Source organism: Helianthus annuus, chromosome 3 (assembly GCF_002127325.2).
Source record: "Helianthus annuus cultivar XRQ/B chromosome 3, HanXRQr2.0-SUNRISE, whole genome shotgun sequence".
In the NCBI taxonomy this organism is placed as follows: domain Eukaryota; kingdom Viridiplantae; phylum Streptophyta; class Magnoliopsida; order Asterales; family Asteraceae; genus Helianthus; species Helianthus annuus.
This window is the reverse complement of record NC_035435.2, coordinates 22,137,752-22,160,573: the sequence shown is the minus strand read 5'-3', so window position 1 is coordinate 22,160,573 and position 22,822 is coordinate 22,137,752. Positions and strand designations below refer to the sequence as shown.

At 34.9% G+C, this 22,822-nt stretch overlaps 1 long non-coding RNA gene across 6 annotated transcripts; it reads right to left on the bottom strand.

Moving 5' to 3' along the window:
• Positions 1 to 17,934: 17,934 nt before the first annotated feature.
• On the bottom strand, positions 17,935 to 22,204 carry LOC110928785. 6 transcript variants are annotated; one of them, XR_004888391.1, is made up of 6 exons: positions 20,256 to 22,204; positions 19,929 to 20,002; positions 18,881 to 19,835; positions 18,640 to 18,808; positions 18,393 to 18,453; positions 17,935 to 18,127 (listed from the first exon to the last, which is right to left on the bottom strand). It is a non-coding gene; the product is annotated as an uncharacterized LOC110928785 (long non-coding RNA). The 6 variants fall into 6 exon arrangements; XR_002586678.2 differs by lacking the exon at positions 18,881 to 19,835 and having other exon boundaries at positions 20,256 to 20,392; positions 20,477 to 22,204; XR_004888388.1 differs by lacking the exon at positions 18,881 to 19,835 and having other exon boundaries at positions 20,256 to 21,430; positions 21,670 to 22,204.
• Positions 22,205 to 22,822: the final 618 nt, after the last annotated feature.

Below are 22,822 nucleotides of genomic sequence, written 5' to 3'. Positions count from 1 at the left end.
TGTAGGTTTTCCAAACAAAAATATTTCAAGAATGATGCCGATTCCTGCTCCACGATTACCAACTTGGGAGCTCCGGCAAGTCAGGATTTTACATATGGAATACAGACACCCAAGCCTAACCAGCTTCGGGTGTGACCTTTTCAGTTTCACTTGGGGTTTGAACATTTCTTTTTGTTTCATAAAATTCTTTTACCCCTTTTACCTTTCCCTCAACCATCTTTCCAAAAATATTTTTAACTTTCCCGTTGAACGCCTTTTTGACATCAAATTCTTTCTTTTCAGAATAGAATTGATTCGAAATTTCCACTTTATCGACTTTTGATTTTAAATTTTCAGCCCGTAATGGTGGAAAGTTGACATCATCCATTGGCGGAACTGAATTATCACATATAACCTCAACTTGTGGCTCCTCTGTCTTTAACGAGTCAGATTCATTGCTAGATTTCACATCTGATTTCTTAACAACCCACGTTTGGTTGTTAAGATTTACCCTTCTTTTGTAAAATCTTTTTGAACACTCACCAACTTCATATGTTGAGTTTTTGAACACTTTGAATTTTTCAGTTGGTGGTTCAGTTTTATCAACAACTTTTTCTTTGACTTTAGAAACAACTTCCTATTTTGTGTTGGTTGCCTTAGGACAGTTCCAGGCAATGTGACCAACTTCTTGACATCTATAACAGGTTCTTGTTTCCTTTTTGTAATTAGCTCCATTCCTTTCAAACTTTTGTTTTTCTGCAAGAAATGCTTTGTTCGACTGTTTCCAGAATGAGCTTTTCTTTTCTTCTTCAGAACTTGACCCTGAAACAAATACGATTTTTGTTTTAGAAATTTTCTCATTTTTATGATTTTCGGGTGAAGTAAAACCTAAACCTTTCTTTTTGAAATTACTGTTATGGTTTGGTTTCTTTTGAAAACCAGAACCAAAACTGTAACCTTTTTTCTTGTTTAACCTTTGTTGAACTCTTGAGGTGTATCTTATAGGTTTTTCAGTAAGATTTACATCTTTTATTTCAGAAATATTAATTTCTGTTAATTTGAAAACCTTTTTGATCATTTCAATTTTAACACCTCTTATTGGAAATTTCTTATCAGAATATAATTTGTCTGAATCATTCAAAGTATATGCCACTTTGATTGATTCTTCATTCAAATTATTTTTTGATAACAGAAATTCTTTATTGTACACCCTTTTGACTGATGGTTTTGAACTGTTGATCGACGAACTCGAAGTTTCTGACTCAGACTTTGACTCTGACTCCTTATCCTTATCCAACACCTGATCGACCACTTTCTTTATTAACTCAGACTCATGATCAGTGTCAGACGATGTGAACGTGACGTCAATGTTATCTGGCAACTCATCAGTTGTTTCAGACTTTAACTTTATATTGACTGCCTTTTTGACTTGTTCCTAATTTGTTTTTCTAGGAGAATAACCTTCCCAGATCGGATGCGGACACTTGTTATAACTGACATTTTGTTTCTTACCAGTATCCTTCTCTTCTGGCTTCTCATCTTAAAATGCTTCAAAACCTGCAACAGTTGGATAAATTCTATCAATCAAATAATCATAACCTGAATAACTTTGCAGCAATCTTCTGATTCTTTCATTCTCAATTTTTTCAGTTTCCAACTCCTGCTTCAATTTTGCACACTCCTCAATATAATGATTTATAGCCTTCTGCTTAGACATCATTGTTGCATTCATCATAATCAAAGCATCTTCCCTTTTTGAGTTTGTCTTTTGCAAATTGTTAACTGTTCTGTTCAAAACATCATATGATTCTTTCACATACTTGACATCAAACAATAATTTTTCTTTCATCTTGTCAAGCTCACTATACTTCTTGTCTTGCTATTCACACTGTTTGCAAGGTTCCAAACATTTTAGACAAGGTTTTGTGACCTCAACAATTTTTTCAACTTCGATAATCTTTTCAACTTCGACTATCTTTTCAACAACTTTAACTTATTCACTCTGTTCATTCTTCACCTTCTGAGCAACATTCTCACATTTTGCCTCTTTCTTTTCTTTTGCAGCTTGTTTTTCTTTTAGCTTCTCCAATTTATCTGCAAAATAAAATTTGAAAATTTCAGTAGATAAATGAGTTTTGCCAATGTTAATTTGATTAATTTATTCCTCATCATCGCTACTATCAGTTGATGATTGATCAAAGACTTTTGTCTTTTCTGAACTATTCTCTGAAGAAACAGACTCTCCATCTTGGCTTTTCTCATCATCTGCAAACACATCCATCCATTCTTTCATCAACTCTGGTTCTTGAACTATTTGTGCAATGAATGCTCTAAATTTTGAATCAGCCGGAATGTATTTGTCCCAGCTAAAACCTTCTGGCAATTTTTCATCATCTTGATTAACCAGATAAGCTTTCTTCTTTCCATCTTTAATAGCATTTGAAGATGATGGTTGTTGAGCAACTTGTTAATATATAGCTTTCCGATAATAATCATTATTCCCGAACAGATTCTGAGCTCTACCTGCTTCTCGATTGGTACATTCCCTCTTGAAATGTCCTTTTTCCCTGCATCGAAAACAAGTAATTTTAGATTTGTCAAAACCTAAAGTAGAAACATTAGCATCACGGAAGTCGTCTCTTCCTGTAATCTGCTTAAATTTCTCAGCTCTCCTCAACACACTCGCTAAACACCACTTAATATCCATAAGCTCCATTTCTTCAGCATCAATCTGATCGTAATCCTCTTTTGTAAGCATAGGATTTCCGATTCTTCCTGCAACCAAACCCTCATAAGATTCTAACACTGTAGCTAGTAATGCTATATGACCTTTAGCGGCTTCTTCAGAGAAATTTTGACCATTCTGAAGATGCAACGCAATGTTACAGTGTAACACATGACGATTACTGTTGTTTGAGCTTTGGAACTGATGATTTGAAGTTGAAACATTCGGACTAACACTTGGATATGAAGACAATCCATTGTTGTTGTTTGAGCTTTGATTGAGTGATCCGGATGAGTTCTCTGCGCTGAAAGCGGTTTGTATCTTCGGACTAGCTTCAACATTTTGAACATTTCCTTTGTAGTACATCTTGATGTCTTGTTGACCGCTTGAATTGTTCATTCTAGCAATCTTTTGTTGTTCAAGATCTTGTCCCTCAAGTTTCTCAATGAACTGTGCAATCGACAATCTACTATACTCTCCGGAATTTTTCAAAATCATGAGATATGTACCCCATTCTTTTTGAGGTAACGCATCTGCAAATTTCTGAACCCATTCCTCTGGAGTTTTAGTAATTTCCAATCGCGACACTGAACGCACTAGATGGCAATATCTTTCAAGGAGAGTCTTTGTAGTTTCACCTGGTACACTTGTAAACAATTCAAATTATTTCTTCAATAATGATTTTTTACTCTTGATCATCTCGGCACTTCCTTCGAATCTTTTCCGAAGAGCATCCCAAATCGAATAAGCACTATTATCATGTTGAAGTAATATGAAAATATCTTCTTTCACAGCTTGTTGAAGTAAACTGACCATCATTTTTTCTGCCTTGTACGAATCTCTCTCTTTATCAGAAAATTCCGAGATAATCTTAGCAACTCCCAAATCAGACAGTGGTCTAGCATACTTTGTTTCAATACTTTCCCAAGATCTTAGATGATTTGCTAGAACCCAATTTTCAAAACGTTCTTTCCAACTATGATACTCTTCAATACCCATCAACTTTGGAGGTTTCTGTAACGTTCCCGTTTCATTTTCCATGGTCATACTCTGAGCAACTGTAACAGGAGTGCTCGGGGCAGTAGCAAACGCATTGTAAAATTCAGATTCCATGATTCGGTATCAAATGTTCACTAACACAAACTTTTAAACGAAATGAGGTTTCACACGAAATGAATCTTGGTACGAAATGCCTTTTGGTGCGAAATGGATTCTTTCGTGCGAAATGAATGTCAATTCCAAACGATATGGCGGCTTTACGCGAAATGGAGATCTAAAAAGTCACTTCGTGCGAAATGAAAAGCTTAATTCGTGCGAAATGCTGCTGATGTCATCCAAACGACCATGTTTTTTGTCAAATTGATCAGGCTTTAGTTCGATTTTAAGTCTGATTCTATCAACGCTTTGTTAAAATAGTGTTTTGCACGTTATATGAGAAAATAAAGCCATTTTATCCGTAAAATCTCTGTTAATTTTGAAAATTGTTAAAAAGAAGGTGTAGAAAACAGAAATTTGATGCAATCAAGCCGAATTCGGTAAGAACTCTTCCTCCTGAGCTCTGATACCACTTGTAGGATCGTATACACGACCAAACGAGTCGTTCAGAAGAGTTTTTGTCCAATACGAAAAGCAGAAACAGACGTATCAGAGTTGAATCAGCTTGATATACACTTTAACTGTCTTGTTAATTGATATAACAGCGTTTTATAGCCTGGAGACACTTCGGCAGCACCTTGGTACCGGAATCACAAAGTTACAAATGAAAGACTCAAGCACACTATATATAGACATATCATTTCGTACGAAATGGGTATGTGCCATTTCGTGCGAAATGTTTCCTTCTTGCACGTTTCTTGTTTTTCTCGTTCTACGTGACTTGATTTATCATTCTAATACAAGACTCGATACAAGACGAAGTCGACAGACATATGCACCAACAAAGTTGATCAAAAGACACAGAATAGCATATAACACTACAGGCAAACAACACTATTAAAACACCCCAATGTAATTGCATAGACCAGGAGGAGCACCAACAGACACCATGGACCACCACAGACCAATTTAAAATCAAACCCACATTAAAACACCCATCATAATTGCATATAACACTATAAGTATAAAACAGTTCTATTCGGCTTATATAACACTATCCAACCATCTACATCACACTACTAAACACTTTAGATCACAACATAAATCCTAAAGTTGATAAATGGGTTGTTAAGGACAACACAAACATCTATAGACACCATTCACCACCACAGACCGATTTAAAATCAAACCCCCATTAAAACACCCTTTCGAATTGCTATAACACTACATGTATAAAATAGTTTAGATCACAACATAAAACCCTATAGCTGATTACCGGGTTGTTAAGGTCATCATCAAACATCAATAGACACCATTGCCCACCATACACTGACTTAACATCAAATCCCCAATAAAACACCTACCTGGTTTCGAAATTGTTGGTTGTCGCTTCCTCTTCGATCCCGATGACTTGCTCGTACCTTTTTTCGAATCCATAGAACACTCTTTTGATTAGTGATTTTACTGTTTAACATAAATAAAATCAACGCACATTAATGTAATATAAAACCCTGGACTTCAAAAGGAATTAGCCGACAAAGAATGTGCTCTGATTACCTTTAAAACACTTCTAGGTTTTCTGCTGTGGTTATAGTCAAGGAAATCGAAGAATTTAGCTTTTACGGGAAGATCGCCGATTTTTAGGAGAATGATGGGGGTTTTGGTTGTGTAGGATATGGTTACCATATTTGAAACATTGGGAAAGACACTATTGCTCTTCAATTTTACATAAGGTCCTTCTAATTACAACACAATTTACATTTTATACCCTATTGATCTCAACCATTAGATTAAATATCCAATGGTTTAAAACACTTCCTACCCTTCTCATATTTTAAACACTTTCTACCGTATCCCTACCCTATATATATATATTCTGATATAGGAGTAATACTTCATTACTTAATACATTAAGGATCAAATTTAGAAACGACAAACTTCGTATTATCTATTATGATTCTTTAATAAATTGTAGGACCGGTTTTGACACCGTTCGATTGCGTAACGAACGTTTCACGTGCGGAATCCGTGAACGAACGTGACCGAACACACGATAACGTACTACTAATGTGATTCCATTGCTAAATTTGACGTGTACGGTACAAGAATCACAAATACACAACTTTCTCTCTCTACTTTCTCTCTCTAGAAAGTCTTCTCCAAGTCTTTATCAAGAACTCTATCTAAAAGTCTAACTAAAATCATGACATATCTCCTATTTATATGGTCAAGGCAACTAAATGAAAGTTTACACTAATTACAAGTTTGCCACCTTGCCATTTCTAACTAAATATGACAATATGCACTTGATTTCTTCTCGGCTTTTCACTACGACTCGGATTGACGAAGGCGATAGACAAAATATGCATCAACAATCTCCCCCTTGGATATTGCCGTAGTCAATCTCGTAGTGAAACTCGTAACGACTTGTCTTTCTCTTTCTCTAAGACTCGAACAAAGATGTAGTCGACAGACAACTGCACCAACAGACTCCCCCTTGAATGTTGACGGAATCTTCAGTGAGAGTCTTCAATCATTTCCAGCTCTTCACTCTTGTTCGGTCTTCTTCAGGAACTCAGCCTGGAATCAAATTTTATCAGGAACTTCCTCCTTGAATCATATGCCTGGAACTTTCTCTGGCTCTAACTTTCATCAGACTCCCCCTATCATCATGCTGGGATCTCTGTCTGGAAATCGTTATCACCATTGAAATCAACTCCTGGCTTTCTCTGTAGCAACAGGATCAGAAGCCTGCAAAACTCAAACACTCTATCACAAACCAAAATAATTGTGATTCAACTTAATGAATCAACTAATTATTCGATAGCTTTTTCAAATTAAACATTGGTTCACAAATTTGAAATATTTCAATTTCTGATTCAACCTAATGAATCATTTTAAACATTTCAAATGATTTAACCAACCCGTCTGTTCATCAAGTTTAGCCTTTGAGATTTTGAAAATCAGCTCTTCATCATCAGTTGTCAAAAATCTTTTTGGATTTTTCAAAATATAAAATGTAAATGCAAAAACAGAAATTTAAATGCAAAACAAACATATTTTTGTGAGTTTGTGTAAGAGGATCATATCAGTTTTTGAGACATAACACAAGCACCGTTAAGCTTCTAATCGTTTTAAGTTCTAAACGATTCACGTAGATTGACGATATAATTGTCCTCTTAAATTTTCATACAATTTTCAATCTATTCAGGATACTATTTAGGTATTTTATGAACTTAGTTCAATTCATGTGTCCCACCTCTTGAATATACTCCCGTATCCAGAATCCCAATATTCAGTCTTACAGGTATGAACACTACAATGATGTCTGTACATAAATTAGGGGAAAGATGCGAGAACTGAGGGATCTCAGGTCAGAACTTCCGTTCAGCAGAGAGATATCAGCTTCGACTTAGCAGTGTGTCCCCTTTAGAGGATCTTTTCAGCTACAACAGATGATTATCAATTTTATTGTCTAATCAACTGAGGGCTTTATGCTATATTTCAAGCATTTTGCGGAAAGTATTAGCCAAGGACTAGGTCAGAACTACCGTTCAGCAGAAGTCCCGGAATAATACCCCAGACATCATAGAGTATAAACACCTAGTATATCAGAATACGAGACCTTTCAAACGAGATTTCAGGGGTTACCTATATATCCAAGTAGTGTTCCCCACAAATTTCACAAGTTTGAAATTTTAGGTTTATATCCCGAATAAATCTACTAAATGTATAAAAACCTATCGTCACATCATCAGTGAGACCGTTTATCACATTTGGCATTACATTTCTTTAGCATGCTGTGATAGTCCACTGATTTACTATCATTTCCTCTTTTTCACAACAAAACTCATTTTTACAATTTTTCAATGTTTTTGACATTTTCAAATTTTCTAATTTTTTTAAAATTTTACTCCCCCTAAAATCAAAATATGTTTCAATTTTGATTTTCTGGGAAAATTTGAAACAAACTGTACAATTCTGACAACATGATGAGAATCACTTCAATTCTCCATCCATATGGCATAAACAATCAGAACTCCCCCTCACAACAAACTAATTTCCCATTGTGATCTCAAAACACTTAAGTTTGTTTTAATCAAAATGATTTTTCCGGAAAAAATTAGTTTGTGTTCAAACCATTTGTAGGTTCGGGGTTATCTCTTCATCTTGTTTTCTTCAAACCTTTTAAAGATTTATCATTTCCAGTTTTATCATAAACCATCAGTAGAAATCAAGTACAAATTAATGTCCCTAATTTACCACATGTAAATCGAAAAATCACCAAGGTGAAATTTCTCAAGAAATGTGCCGATACATGATCCACGATACCATCTTGGGATCTCCGGCAAGTCAGGTTTTTCATTTAAACAAATTCACCCAAGCCTGACGGTCCTTGGGTGATTTCGAATTCTTGTTCAACAATGGTGGAAAATTTGCATCATCCATTGCTAAACCTGAATTCTCCTTTTTTACCTCAACCAAAAGCTCCTCTGGTTTTAACGAACCAGAATCATTGCCTGAAGGTGGCTTGTCCGACTTTGATCTGTCAGATTCATCGCCGACCTTTTCCTTCTTCTTCCCTCTCTGTTCTGTCCTCAGATTTGTATCTGATGAATTCGTCTTGCTTGTTTTTGCGGCTGAGGGAATTGATTCATCAGAACTTTCAATCTTTTTGTTCGGTGAACCCGAGGACAAAATTTTCTCTAAATACTCTCTTGCTTTCTTTCTTTTCTTCCTCAGTCTGTCTTTCTGCCCCTGTGAAAGCTTTACTTTCTTTTCTTGAGTTGACTGTACTGGAACTTTAGGTTTCCGAGCCTTCTGTTCCTGGGGCTTGACTTTGACTGGAATCTTTGCCATTTTCTGAGAATTAACCCTCAATCTTTCATTCGATTTCCTCGGGCAATCTCTGGCAATGTGACCTTTGATGTTGCAGTTGTAACACCTTCTGGTCTCATAACTCCAACTCCGGCAGTTAACAGCAATGTGTCCATGATAGCCGCAGCTGTAGCACATTCTGTTATCGTACCTATCACCATTTTTAGTCCAAACACTCAGATCAAAGCATTGTTTGGCTTGGTGATATTCTTTTCTCAAACTTGCTGGATTTGGCTTTGAAGCACTGTGGTCCAACCTGCACCACTTATTACCAACAATTTTTGAATTTTCATTTTTTACTTTTTGTAATTTTTTCTTTTGATTGGATGATCGATCTGATGAACTTTTATTATCTTTTTGTTTCTGTTCCACTTTCTTCTTCAAAGGTTTCTGTTTAGAACATTCACTTTTTTCAGTTGATTGTAGAACAGTTTTTTTAAATTTTTCTTTCAAATTTAAAAACAATTTTTGTTTTTCTTTTTTAATATTTTCATCATCAGGTGTCTCATCACAATCTTCAACTTTGACAGAGTCAAAGTTTGTGACATCGTCACTTATTGAAACAGAATTGATTGGTTTTGGACAAGGAATATCCAACTTGTCAGATTTAGTCGCAAAACTGATCAATTTCTTTTCAAGTTCATCAATCTTGATCCTTAAACTCTTAGCTTCGTCTTCAAGCTTAGATATTCTTTCAAGATGAGACTTGATTGAATTTTCATGTTCATTTTTCAAATTTTCAAGAACAGTCTTTTCATTTTCCAAAATTTTTATCTGTTCCTGAAATTTTGATTCACTGGCTTTCAGGTTTTTGTTTTCAAGCTTGATCCAGAAATCCTCATCTTCTGACGATTTCTGTTTGTTTTCAAAAACCTTTATATTTTCTTTCAATTTCCTGTTTTCAAATGTCAAACTGTCCAAACCACCCAACAGTTTGTCATTTTCTGCCTTCAACTTCTCACAACTTTCTTGAATCATAAGAATCTGTTTTTCATCATCCTGCTTCTCTTCTCTCAACTTCTTGATTTCCAATGCCAAACTTTCCGCATCTTTGACAAGTTTGTCATTATCAGTCTTAAAGTTGTCGCATTCGAAGCATACTGTTTTCACAGATTCTTCAACCTTCGGCACTTGTTCTTTCTCTATCTTGTATGTACCTTCACCAAAGATTGTAACAAGATCAAGAGGATTTCTATTATCATCGATATAACAGCCTCTTTTCATATCATACACCGACTTTCTTTTTGTTCCCAAACAAAAATTGATTTTTTTGTTTATTTCTTTTATCACTTCTAAACTTAAATCTTCCAAATTTATTTTTATCTTATCCAATAATTCTCTCTTCTTTTGATAATTCTCATAATCGTGATGTTTAAGTTCGCCGATGAATTTATTCAGAGTTAATTTTGAAAAATTAGACTTTTCTTTCAAAATTTTCAAAACATCATCCCATTCAACTGATAAACCATTAGCGAACTTTGATACCATCTCAGCTTCTGATATCACTATTTGATTTTCCTTCAAATAGTCTATCAAACGTTCAAAACGTTTCTCCAGATCATCCAATTTTTCATCTTTCTTACTCAAAAAACCTTTGAAACGTTCATACCAAATTTCTTTTGATATTTTCTGATAAGAACTACTAAGATATCCCCGATACCAACTATTCATTCTCTCAAGATCATTGTTTTCTTGCACATCAAACCTCATTGTCATTTTTCACAAAAACAAACCCGACACGTGTTTACGTTCAAATGGTGGCACCTCCAGTCCACTATACTAATCAACAATTGGGCCTTGGGCTGCACAAACAACAACTCAAAGTGAAATAGGCTGAATATGGACGGTGCTTGTGGGCCTTCTAAAAATAGTGGGCCGGTTGAAAAGTATACAGATGGGCCGGTTTGTTTGGTTTTAACAAAGAGGCTGATTGGTTAATTTGGGCGGTTGAGTGTGTAAGACAAAATTCACTTGATTGGCCTTTAAGAGGTGGGCGGTGAACAAGTGAATTGGTCCGACAAAAACAATAGTAGGGGGCGGTGGAACTGTTCTTTTCACATGTACTTGAAACCTATTCCAATAACCACTTTAGCCGACAACCTTTGAGCGTCACATGTGCACCTCTTTGAACCGATACCGATGATTGGGCGGCAACCAACAAAAATCAAATATGGACAAAGTATTAATGGGTTGTTTTTGGCGGTTAATCTGCAACTGACAACAACCTGCAACTTCAGATAGTCACATGAAGAAGACGACTAAAAAGCGGTTCACCTCAAAGTCTGTTTGAGCGATCCAAGACTTAATGATTTTGAGCGGTTCACACATAACCCTATGAGCGGTTCACGTGATTCTTAAAAGCGATCCAGAGGTTTATTTTTGTCATATGAGCGATTCAGAAAATTCTATGAGCGATCCACAACACAATTTTCGAGCGGTTCAGGATCATTCAATGAGCGATCCACAAAAGCGATCCAGGTGTTCAAGAAAGCGATCCACACCTGCGAATTCGGACCTAAAAATCGAGATTTCTCCAAAACGGCTTGGAGTTTCGGGCTGAAACTTGGTAGGGTTGTAGATCGGGTCTAAACGTACCTCATATCCAAAAATCAGACGATTTGGACCGTATTTACCTGTTCAATTTGACGTTTTTCAGAAAAGAACGAGTAGAATATGAAAAATCGACGAAATTGGATCTGAATCGGCTCTGAATCAGTACGAAAACAACGTGTTTGATCAAGCAATCGAGTTCCTAGCTCTGATACCACTTGTAGGACCGGTTTTGACACCGTTCGATTGCGTAACGAACGTTTCACGTGCGGAATCCGTGAACGAACGTGACCGAACACACGATAACGTACTACTAATGTGATTCCATTGCTAAATTTGACGTGTACGGTACAAGAATCACAAATACACAACTTTCTCTCTACTTTCTCTCTCTAGAAAGTCTTCTCCAAGTCTTTATCAAGAACTCTATCTAAAAGTCTAACTAAAATCATGACATATCTCCTATTTATATGGTCAAGGCAACTAAATGAAAGTTTACACTAATTACAAGTTTGCCACCTTGCCATTTCTAACTAAATATGACAATATGCACTTGATTTCTTCTCGGCTTTTCACTACGACTCGGATTGACGAAGGCGATAGACAAAATATGCATCAACATAAATAAATATGATAAATTAAGAATCAAGTCCTAATATGTTATAATCAAAATGATTCAACCTGTCAGTTAAAAATAATTTTTTTCTAAAAGAATCCAGAAAATTTATATTTTGATTAAATTTATTTCTTTTGGTGATTTACCCTTTCTATTCCAAAATATTTTGTTCAATAAATTTAACAGAAATTTATTTCAATATACTATTACTATCGTTATTATAAAAGAATGAATAAGGTCATGGGAATAAACAGGATAATTAATACCATCAGTTATATAATTGGATTTTTATAGAGTCAATTTAGTAATACAGGACATTTGAAATCTTATACGTATGCATATACACGATAAAATTTCTTGATAGTGTATACAATCAAATATCTTATGTAGAACCACAAGCTTTTATATAACAGAAGAAACAAACCTACATGTTTACCTAGAATCTCTCCAGATGATTTTTCAAACCATTAACTTCATCTAACCCAAAAGAAACCCTAAGGACACCCGTATTAGCACCAAGGGAAAGATGGTAGGATCAATGACATGGAATCTCAGGATCTTATATAAGACCCTTATTTCCGACCACAATCACAGCCATAAATTTCCACCATTCATCCTGAATACCTATCCAGCCATGAGCCCTGAGCCTTGGAAATATAGCTGAATTGAGAAAAAGCTATTATCAGTAGAACACCGAGCCCGTAATATAATATATATACGTTCCTTATATTTTGATAAAACATATATAATGAAAGTAAATGATAAATACATATATATAACCTAATATTGATAGGTATGATTATAGTCGTGTTAATGATCAACAAAATATGCCTGTATAATTGTTTAGTTATGTGATAATAATATCTGAATATGTTTGCAATTCAGATGTCAAAGGAAATCGCATGTAATCAGGAAATTCAGGATAGTAATGAAAATTCTTGCGATAAAGATACTATAGAAAACATAATATCTCAAGGAATATCCAATGTCATACCTTCGATCATTGAAGCTATTAAAATTTCTATAAACGAGAATCCTACTACAGACTGTAAGCATACCGATCACTTCAAACCTAGCCCTAGTTCCAATGGAGGTCATGATATTCGTATCAAAGCTCCATCCTCCAAATGAAAGAAAACCACAACCTATAGTTACTCTTATAAGGAATTCCGCTCTGACAAATCCTCTAAGAAGAAAGGAATTGGACCAGCAATCGCGCAACCTACCTGCAAGCGTTCAAAAAGACGCCATTCAAGGAAGACACACCACTGTAACTTCTGCAAGAAGACTGGACATACAGAGGAAGAATGTAGAAAGAAAAACAACATCTGTTTCAAATGCGGAGAACCAGGTCACATCTGTCCCTACTGCCCGAAACTATCTAAGGCACCCGGCAACAAGGCTAGAAGCCTAGATGGAGCTAAGGAGAAAGCATAAATATTTACGACGCAGGAGCAACATCAACTTTTAAAAAAAGCACCCATACATTTTGACTGTACTAAAGTATTAGTTGACTTTTGATTCCAATCAAAGTTTTATAAATAAAGGTCTTTATTTTTCTTTCATGAAGCCAACACTCATTTGTCACATCTTTTTGATAAATCCATATGTTTCACGTGCATTGCTTGTTATGCATGTGAACTTATTCACAAGTTCGGATCTTATTTTGTTATACTCATTTTTGACAATCCCTATAATTGCAAAAATGTTGACTTTTGATATCAAGTCAACAGATTTCTTGGAAAACTCCTTTTCTTTTCAAAGTTACTTACCAGATTTTTCATTGTAAATCATTTCTTGTCAAATACATATATCCATTGTTGGAATATGTCTAAACCAAGCTCAATTGTTTGAAATTGTTCACAATATACATTCAATTCAAAATCGCATATGATGAATTGAGATCATCATATTCAAGGTAATTTCAACTAACCCTTCATTTTTTTGAATCGTAGTAAACTTGTTTAAAGTCTTCAACTCCAATAAATCATTTGTTAAATCACGACACCTTGCGGTGGCCTTTTTTTTTTTTTTGAAATTTGAACTCATTTCATTTTCACACCTAAGGTACAGATTTATCTATCTTCTGTTAATTCATTATGCTAAACCAGTCTTAATACAATTATGTGTTAAGGTAAAGGTACCTAAATTCCTATTCTAATGTACCTCCAACATTTCTTTCGTCTTTGTTCAATCCTACGATATTCATTTATTCCTTCATTTGAACATCCTATCTTTTGAATATTCAGATTCACTTCATTGTAACTTTTAGTTAATTTTCGAAGACGGTGAATTCGTTCGATCACCATAATCATTGAATTCTTTCAATCATTACAAACACCTTGCGGTGTCTGTATAAATTTCTAGCCGGAGCTAATCGTAAACCCTAATTATATCAATTCATAAGTCAAGTAGTCTTGATACAATTATGTATCAGGACAATGATACGCTAAATTTTATTGTATTTTCGGTGTATCCCTGCCATTTAAGTGTCACTTTTCATACTTCTATTTTCATTTGAGACTATTGATTCAGAATCTTCCTCAATTTACGATCAAAGTATGTTCTCTTTTGACAATTGAATCCTATTGTTTCTAAAAGGCATTTACATTCAACTCTTATGTCTCGGTTGAATTGTGGAAATCAGTCACCTCGATGATTGTTTCATTTCCTCTAAGTTCATCGATTCCTCCTGAAACTAATTTGGACAATTGAATTTCAATTGTTATATGATATCTTTATATCTTGATTCTTGCATCAAACACCTTGATATACTGTTTTACTAACTTGAAGACGTGACGTAACCCCAAGAAGATATCATAGCCCAAATCTCGAGGACGAGATTTAAAACAAGGTGGGGAGGATATAACAACCCTCGAGAAACAACCCTAAATATTCCTAAATACACCCCATATATGAGAACGGACTCAAATAACATTTATTTTAATAAAGAACGAATAAAAACAAATATTAGGCCGCTCGCGGGCCGCGAACCAGTCAAGGGGAGGGTTCGCGGGGCGTGACCCTATGTTGCTTGGCAGACAACCTGATCTCCACGTGTCGAACCTACCTTGTGACTCACCAAGCCTACACCGACCTTGGACTCCCTCGCGGGTCGCGAAGGAAGAACAAGAGGCTCTCGCGGGGGGCGAGAGACCTCTGTCTCAGCTATAAAAGGGGTGAGATGCAGCATTTCAACTTGTTCAAAATTCTAAATTTCTCTCTCAATTTCTATATGCTAAAGCTATACCCAAATACCCCCCTAATAAGCGAAGCTCTGCCTCGTTGTAAGTATTATAACCCTCGATCACATATTTGTTACCCTACACGATCGATCTGGGGCTCCGTAACGCTTGTCAAGGCTCTGCCAGACTCAGCCGTTGCAGTTCTGTCTCGTGTTACACCCGATTGATCAAGGACTCCGTAATGCATGTCAAGGCTCTACCTGACTTAGTCATTGGAGTTCTGTCTCGAGTTGTATGGTTAATGTGATTTGGGTTATTTTACTAACACATGAGCATTGTGTGATTTCGATAGATAATAACCAGAAGAAACAACAGGAAGCTATAATATTACCAGAAAGCCTGTAGAACTACCTAAGTCTACAAATGTAAGTAGATTCACTTTTTCTCTCTATTTGAGAGTACATTTTTGTGAGTCAAAATGTTTTACCAAAACCTCAAATGTTTTCAAATACAATTACAGTGATTAAGTCTTTGTAATTCTACATTTGCTGCCAGTATTATGGGGTATGTATATAGTACTTGATAACCTTCAAAATTTGGCACGGGTATCCAATGTGTGATATGACCATAGTCACAGATCCGTCGAGTGACACGTACTGACCGAGTAATTGTGTAGATATAAACATTATAATTGCCCTTAATACTGTAATGTGTAACAACTAATGCCTTACAAAATGGAATGTACTTACCAGTATTTCTTGCTAATAAAATGTTTTTAAAACGCGTTTCAGGTAACTTAGTGTGAAGCCAATAAAAGCCAGCTGGAGAGCACTGAAGGCTTAGAAAAGTGGTTATAAAAGTTACCTAAATAAAAAGGAGATCATGTTTTCAATAATTGGGGTTATCTCTATAAATGTATTATCAGCAAAACTTGGGTTATATCCCATTTATCTACTTTAAACATTTAGGTGTTTAACTCTGATAAAAATATTTCCTAACTACGGTCCTGATGAAAATTTCCGCTGCCAAATTAAAAAACATCGATACCATCTGACTGGTTCACGGCTCCCGCTCCCAGGGTGGGGTCGGGGTGTGACACTTACTCTCACCAAGGCTCTTTGGCCAATGTTTTTCAAACGGTAGCGCAGATTTGGCATACCCTTACTCTCACCAAAAAAAATAATGACATTTATCAAATTAATATATCGTTTTCGTATTGTTCACCTTACATTATATTTACTCTTGTACATTTATATTTTTAGTCGAAGTCGTCCGTAACGCGCGTAGGTCTGTAACGAGCGTCGAGACCTAAGACGTCGTAAAAATATAACACTAGGTTATATACCCGCGAGCTTCACGGGTTATGGGTTGTGTTAAAAAAATTATATTTACAAAAGAAATTTTAAGCGTCATTTTTTTCCACTTAACTCATTATATTTTAGATGACTTTCGACCCGTTTCATTTTAAATGTCATTTTTTTCCACTTGACTCATTAAGAAAGAATACAGCACAAAACGATTAATTCTTAAGATATGTAAAGATTGCCACTCTGGATTCTAAAATGACCCAAATCAATTTTGTTAATATGTACAGATTACTTGTATCTTATGCATGAGCTACTTATACATGGGTAATACTTGAGACTTAGGTTTCTTTTGATTTTACATAAACCCTTTTTGGTTTTACATAAAGTTTTTTTCTTTTTTAGTTTAATATTTTAATCTTGTTAGTGTGTAAAACTTTAAAAAGTTAAAATACGATAATTAGAGAAACCATTGGTAGCTTTATAAATACAAACGTCTCGCATACTTGAAGTACTCTATCCTCACATATAAGCTTTTCGAAACGGCTCACACCTTTTAAAGCAAAGGACAGTCAATAAGTTAGGCCAACAAGTTTAAAAAAATAACATATGGTGTGTATATGTACACTTTTTTAAGGTAAGACATAAACAAATCAATATAGATACATTATCCCATATAATATTTTGAGACAAAATGAAACAATCCAAAATTAAAAACCCACATGATGTTTTTAACTTAAATATGCGTATCAATTATCAAACGTCATTTTTACCCTCAAATATCAAGTTATGAACCCACTATTCATTTTTACCCTCAAATATCAAGTTATGAACCCACTATTCTAGTCCACATATCATGAATAATAAAAAAAGTAAAAACTATCAGGAACGAAAAAAAAAAGAAAAAAAAATGCTATGTGAGTGAACATGCCTGTAAAACAGGTTTGACTTTGACCAAATGACTTCTTTTATTCATGAAATGAAATCATGTCTCCAATATAAACTTGAGTGAGCAAATGCAAGTTTCATTTTACCTAAACTACATGAAAAAAAAAATAACAAACCAACTATGATCAAGAACAGAGGCAAGCTCACAAGCTAGGTTATTACCCGAGACTGTTTTCCGGGTAGTTTAATTTCTTTAGTTAATAAACATGTACTTTTATTAAAATGAAACATATTATTTCATTAAACTTTTACACAACATTGAATAATTGTTAATAGAATTTTTAAATTAAATAAAGATAAATCAGTATTAAAACGATTTTGTTAAATCGACCCGACCAAGAACATGAAAATATATGCATATCATAGTTACCTCAACAATGTCATTGGCTTTTGTTAATTTTCCTATGTCATTGGCTTTTGTTAATTTTCCTTTAAGAATGGTTAGATCATTGGTAACCTTAGAAATAGCATAGAACTGACAATTGTTTTCAATGGCCCACTATGAGATTTTAATTTGGAAAGCAAACTTTCTATCAATCAAATCCTCAAAATACCTCGTATTTGAATAAATTATAGAAACAAATAGTGAATTAGTGATACGAAAAAATTGATAGATATTAAAGGATACAATGCCAAAACAGTCTTGTACAGTTATTGGTATCTTGAATTTTCAAAATATTATAAAAAATATAAATACGTAGAGTGAAAACATTATTAATGTTTATTTAATATATTAGGTAAAAAAAATATATTACAAACAAAAATGCATCATATCAGTAGTCCATTCGGATGAATCGAATACTACTTCCTGGATAAATTTTCCGGCCACCGAAACGGCAGAGCTCTCCTATCAACAAAAGTAAAATTAGAACCAACTCCTATAAGAACTACAATCTTTGCATCGTAACGAAATTTTCCTCAATGTAGTTCAAAACATCCATATATTAACAATTGATAAAGAAAAGGACAAAATATGGGTTAATCACTTAACTGAATCCAAACTATAATGATTTCTAAAATACCTTTGATTTGGTTTTCAAGAACATCTATTAAAAATACTCATAAATTTCTACCTAATCAGTTTGATAGAGTTTCTAAGAGCAGAAACAAACCTCTCAATGCGAAGATAGTAACACAAAAGCACATCTATTAATCTCAACACCAAAGCCACACCTAATCAATTTATGCAAAAGTAAAAAAAAAACGAACGATTAAAAATTTACATAGCGATCTTCGTTTACTCACCCAAAAACTTGAAATCATTTAAACCCTTATAATCGGATTAAATAGAAACAAACCAAAAAAAAGAAACTAACTATAAGGATTGCATATCAGAAACCCTAAATATATGAATGGTACCTTTCTTCTTGAATTCGCTTGATTTGTTCAGTGGTATGTTCATCGATTGTCGTATATCGGATATGAAACCGAAAAGGCATAACTGAGTTACAACCTTTGTCGTCGCTCCTGTTTATCCGCCGCCCTTATTTGTCAATCACTCGGTGTGCATACACCAACAATCTCAATCCTAATGGCATGTATATTTAATGATTAAAGATGTTAATGTAAACAATAAGAGCAAAGAATAATAGCGCCATACTGTGTCATCATATCTACTTGAGAATTGGTGTAAGATGTCAATGCCATGATCCTAACAATATGTCCAACTGACCCAGATATCTTCAGATTTAAATGAATTTTAGAGAAACAAAACGTCATGAATGCGGTGAAAATCACTAACATTGAAAATCAAACGAAAATGGTATCTTTCATAGACTGACGCTTTGTCTTGAAAATAAGTGTAAGATACACGTATATCTGCAGGTTTACTTATTGACATGTCAGCAAGCAAGATGGGGGAGGGTCCTGCAGTTTAGCTAAGGAGTCAAAACCGGTTCATATTGAAATAAGTCATTTTAGAATGGTTTGAACAACCAGGGTCATGTTGGGTTAGGACTGTAAAAAGGCTGCTGCATGATCTGATCCCGGTCCATTTATATAATTCAACTAACCAAAAAATGTGATCAATCAACCAACACAATAAGCAAACCTTATATGTATGTCCATATTTTGGGCAACTCTTGGGCTGATCCATGATCCAATAACTCAGCCCTTTAAGCAAATCATTATATACGCAGTAAAAATAAATACTTATCAAATTTTAATCCATCCATGCAAAGGAACAAATTAAAACCTCTAGTGATTTCTAAAATAAACCAAAATAGCAAACACCTTAAAGATTCATTAATTGCCTACACCTTAAAGATCCATTACAATAGTCTAAAGCATTTAATAATCAAGTTCAAACACAACTTTATACATTGAAATAAGAACTATCTCATAGACAATAAAGTTATGACAAAGATTGTAGCTTAAAAAAGATACATATTCATCTTAAAAGATGTATAGTGGACTTTTTAAACCATCATACTTGTCTTTTTGTAGCAAGAACAATTATCATTAATAAAAATAAAATAACTTTCATGTACCATCTTGCTAACCACAACAACGTCTTGTATTGAACTGGTGCAAAGATCAAGTAATGCTGCTTTACACTATAAAAGTCATTACTGAATACTTTCAATAAAAGTAAGATGATTCTTTATTTAAAAAAAATTAAAATAACACAAAATGTACATTATACTAACCATTTATATGAAGCCGTTGTCTGGAAGTCCAATGACTCCGATCACGAAGGATGTTTTGATATCACAGTTTCTACCTACATTAAACACAAGTTCAACATATTAACAGTTGGTAATATTGAACTTCCTATTTATCTAAAACAAAAGTCACTTCGATTCAGGGCAAACTTAATGAAAACAGGGAACACCAGATGACACATAAACAGTAGTATAAAACAATAGACGAAACGTTTAACTACGCACACTCACGCACAGAGCTTATGATAGTGAACAGTCCAATCACAAGTAAAACCATTATAAATATTAACAGTAAGCCAAGTTCGCACGCACCTCCCAAACTACCACACTCACCGGCTTCACCAGCAGCATCTGAACTTAAGTTTCATTAAATTGCCTTAATCGGTGTGATGTCGTCTTGGCTGATCTTTCCCATCTCTTTTAACTTGTACAAAACATACTCTGCAGCCCTGTTGAATACCAAAACATCATGCCAGAAGCTTATTAAGTTATTAAATTCTTGTTATATAATATTTTATATATTTTCTACTAACACGACGACTCCATCGCCATCAAAATCAGCTGCCTCGAGGTCAGAAGTCATTGTATTTCTTTTAAGAACCCATTTAACCAACGATCTTTGCTTTCATTCGGTGTACAGCAAAGCGAAAGTGAACAGCAACTGCGCTACATAAACCGTACCCAATAAGATCCAAAACACAGCAAACACACGGCTGCCAGTTGTTGAAAAACATGTATGTATGTACCCGAGGGGTGTAAACGTTGCAACAACACAATAAAACGCGTGAACAAAGTCCAAATCTTCAACTTCAAGTAACAGGTAAGAGGTCAAACGGGTCGGGATGGGTTTAATCACAATTTTTTGTTTTAAAAACTTGAGAAGACTATGTTACAACAATAAAAATGAAACTTTTTTTTATAAAACGATTTAGACATAAACTTGGAATTTGATACATTCTATACTACATTCAACTTGCATCTTGCCCATTAAATATTGAACATTATCCCCACTATAAAGACCATCTTTTGTAAAAGTTCAGGTATAAGTATTGGTAAACATGGTATATATTAAGAGGGTTGATTGAGAGCCGAAAGGCCAAATTCACTTATGTAAAGATGTGTGCTTGGTTAAAGCTTGGAAATATTTATAAAAGATGGTAAACCTGAATTTTTTTAAAAACTTTTCATAGGCAAAAGAATTAACAATCTTATATGTCTAGTCAACCAAACTAACAATATGTGTAAAGAAATAGACCATTAGAGAGTGTAAATTGTAAGATTTATGACAAAGCCTTATATATGCATGCTCTGATTTTAAAAAAGTGACTTTAACAAAAAAGAAATCAAATAATACACAAAGACTTGCAATCTGACTTTTATCATTTACTCTAGAAGTTTGAAATAATCTTCCAAAACCACATTTTTTACAATTCAAAATAGGTGGATGAGGTCGTTTCGGTTGTCATTTAACAGCTACATCAACACCCCTGCATCAAATCATCATCTTTTAACATTCAAATATTGATAATTAGTACAATTTTGATAATTAGTACAATATTAACCACAAAGTTACTGTTGATAAAAAAAATATTTTAACAAACACCTGGCGTGCATACAGATTCTAAGTACCAAAATACAAAAACTCACAAACAAAATCAATAGATCAAGCACATCCTCCACAAAACCATCGAGTGACTAGAGTGACCACGAGTGCATAACCACATACCTCTTCAGTGGAGTGGAAGCAAGATGATGCTGACATTTGTTCAACATAGAGAGGGTCGCATGCCACTGATAAAAATGAAATTGATGCATCCAAACATGAAATCTTTGGCACCGGACTTACCTGTGTGAGCGGAATTCGGCCTGAACCCTAGCCAACTTTGCCGGAAAGTCGATTCGACAACCAGAAGCCATTCGAGAGCGAGAAAGAGAACCATGAAAGAGAAATATTTTGAAATCTGATTAGGGTTTTTGGCATTTGAATGAAGAGGGAATTTAGAGGCGGGTGTTTGAAATCCATTTGAATTTTGAAACAAAAACTTTAGCAATTGCAGTTTTAAGCAAAGATGGGGTATGTATTTCAGAGAGAAACTGAGATACAGAAGGGTTGTTTTTGGGTTTTTTTGAACCCTAGCTCGAAATGGAAAAGAAAAGATGGAGAAGAGATGATACACAGGGAACGAAGAAGAAGAGGCAAAGGAAAGGGAAAGAAGGGTGGGAGGGCGTGTAAGGTTTTTAACGTTTTCTTTGATCTGCAGGGACATGTGATATGCAGTTTGACTATGAGATTTATTAAAAAAATAAAAATTCTCACAAAATGACACATCAGCTGAAACCAACTTGAAGAGCTTCTTCTGTTGACAAATAGGAGAGAGATAAGAATGAAGACTTGTGGTGTTGACACCTAAGATTTTTATAGGCTGATTTATTATATTAGGAAGATTTATATTTTTAGTTGAAATCGTCTGTAACGCGATTAGGTCCGTAACGCGATTCAGCGTATGTAGATCGGCGAGAGCTAGAGGGTTCATCGGACACGATACTCCATGGGAGAGGTATATTATTTGTTACTGTGTTTTCTTTGTTTTGTATACGACATGTATACTAACCACACTGTGTGATAGGTTCGATATTGCATACACGCCGTCATACAGGATCATGGTGAGAGAGTTTTTAGCATCTTTCGACTTCGCTCCCAGGCATGCAGACCAGTCGGAGGAGCTTGACGACCCCGACGACCCATGGATAGAGGTCAACGTGAATCCACCTGTTAGGTAGTCATGCATTTCATTTAGACGGCGTGTGACATGAGATGTCACTCAGAGAGTTTGTCGTGCACCACAGCCTTTACACGATAGAGGCGACATACACCCCCA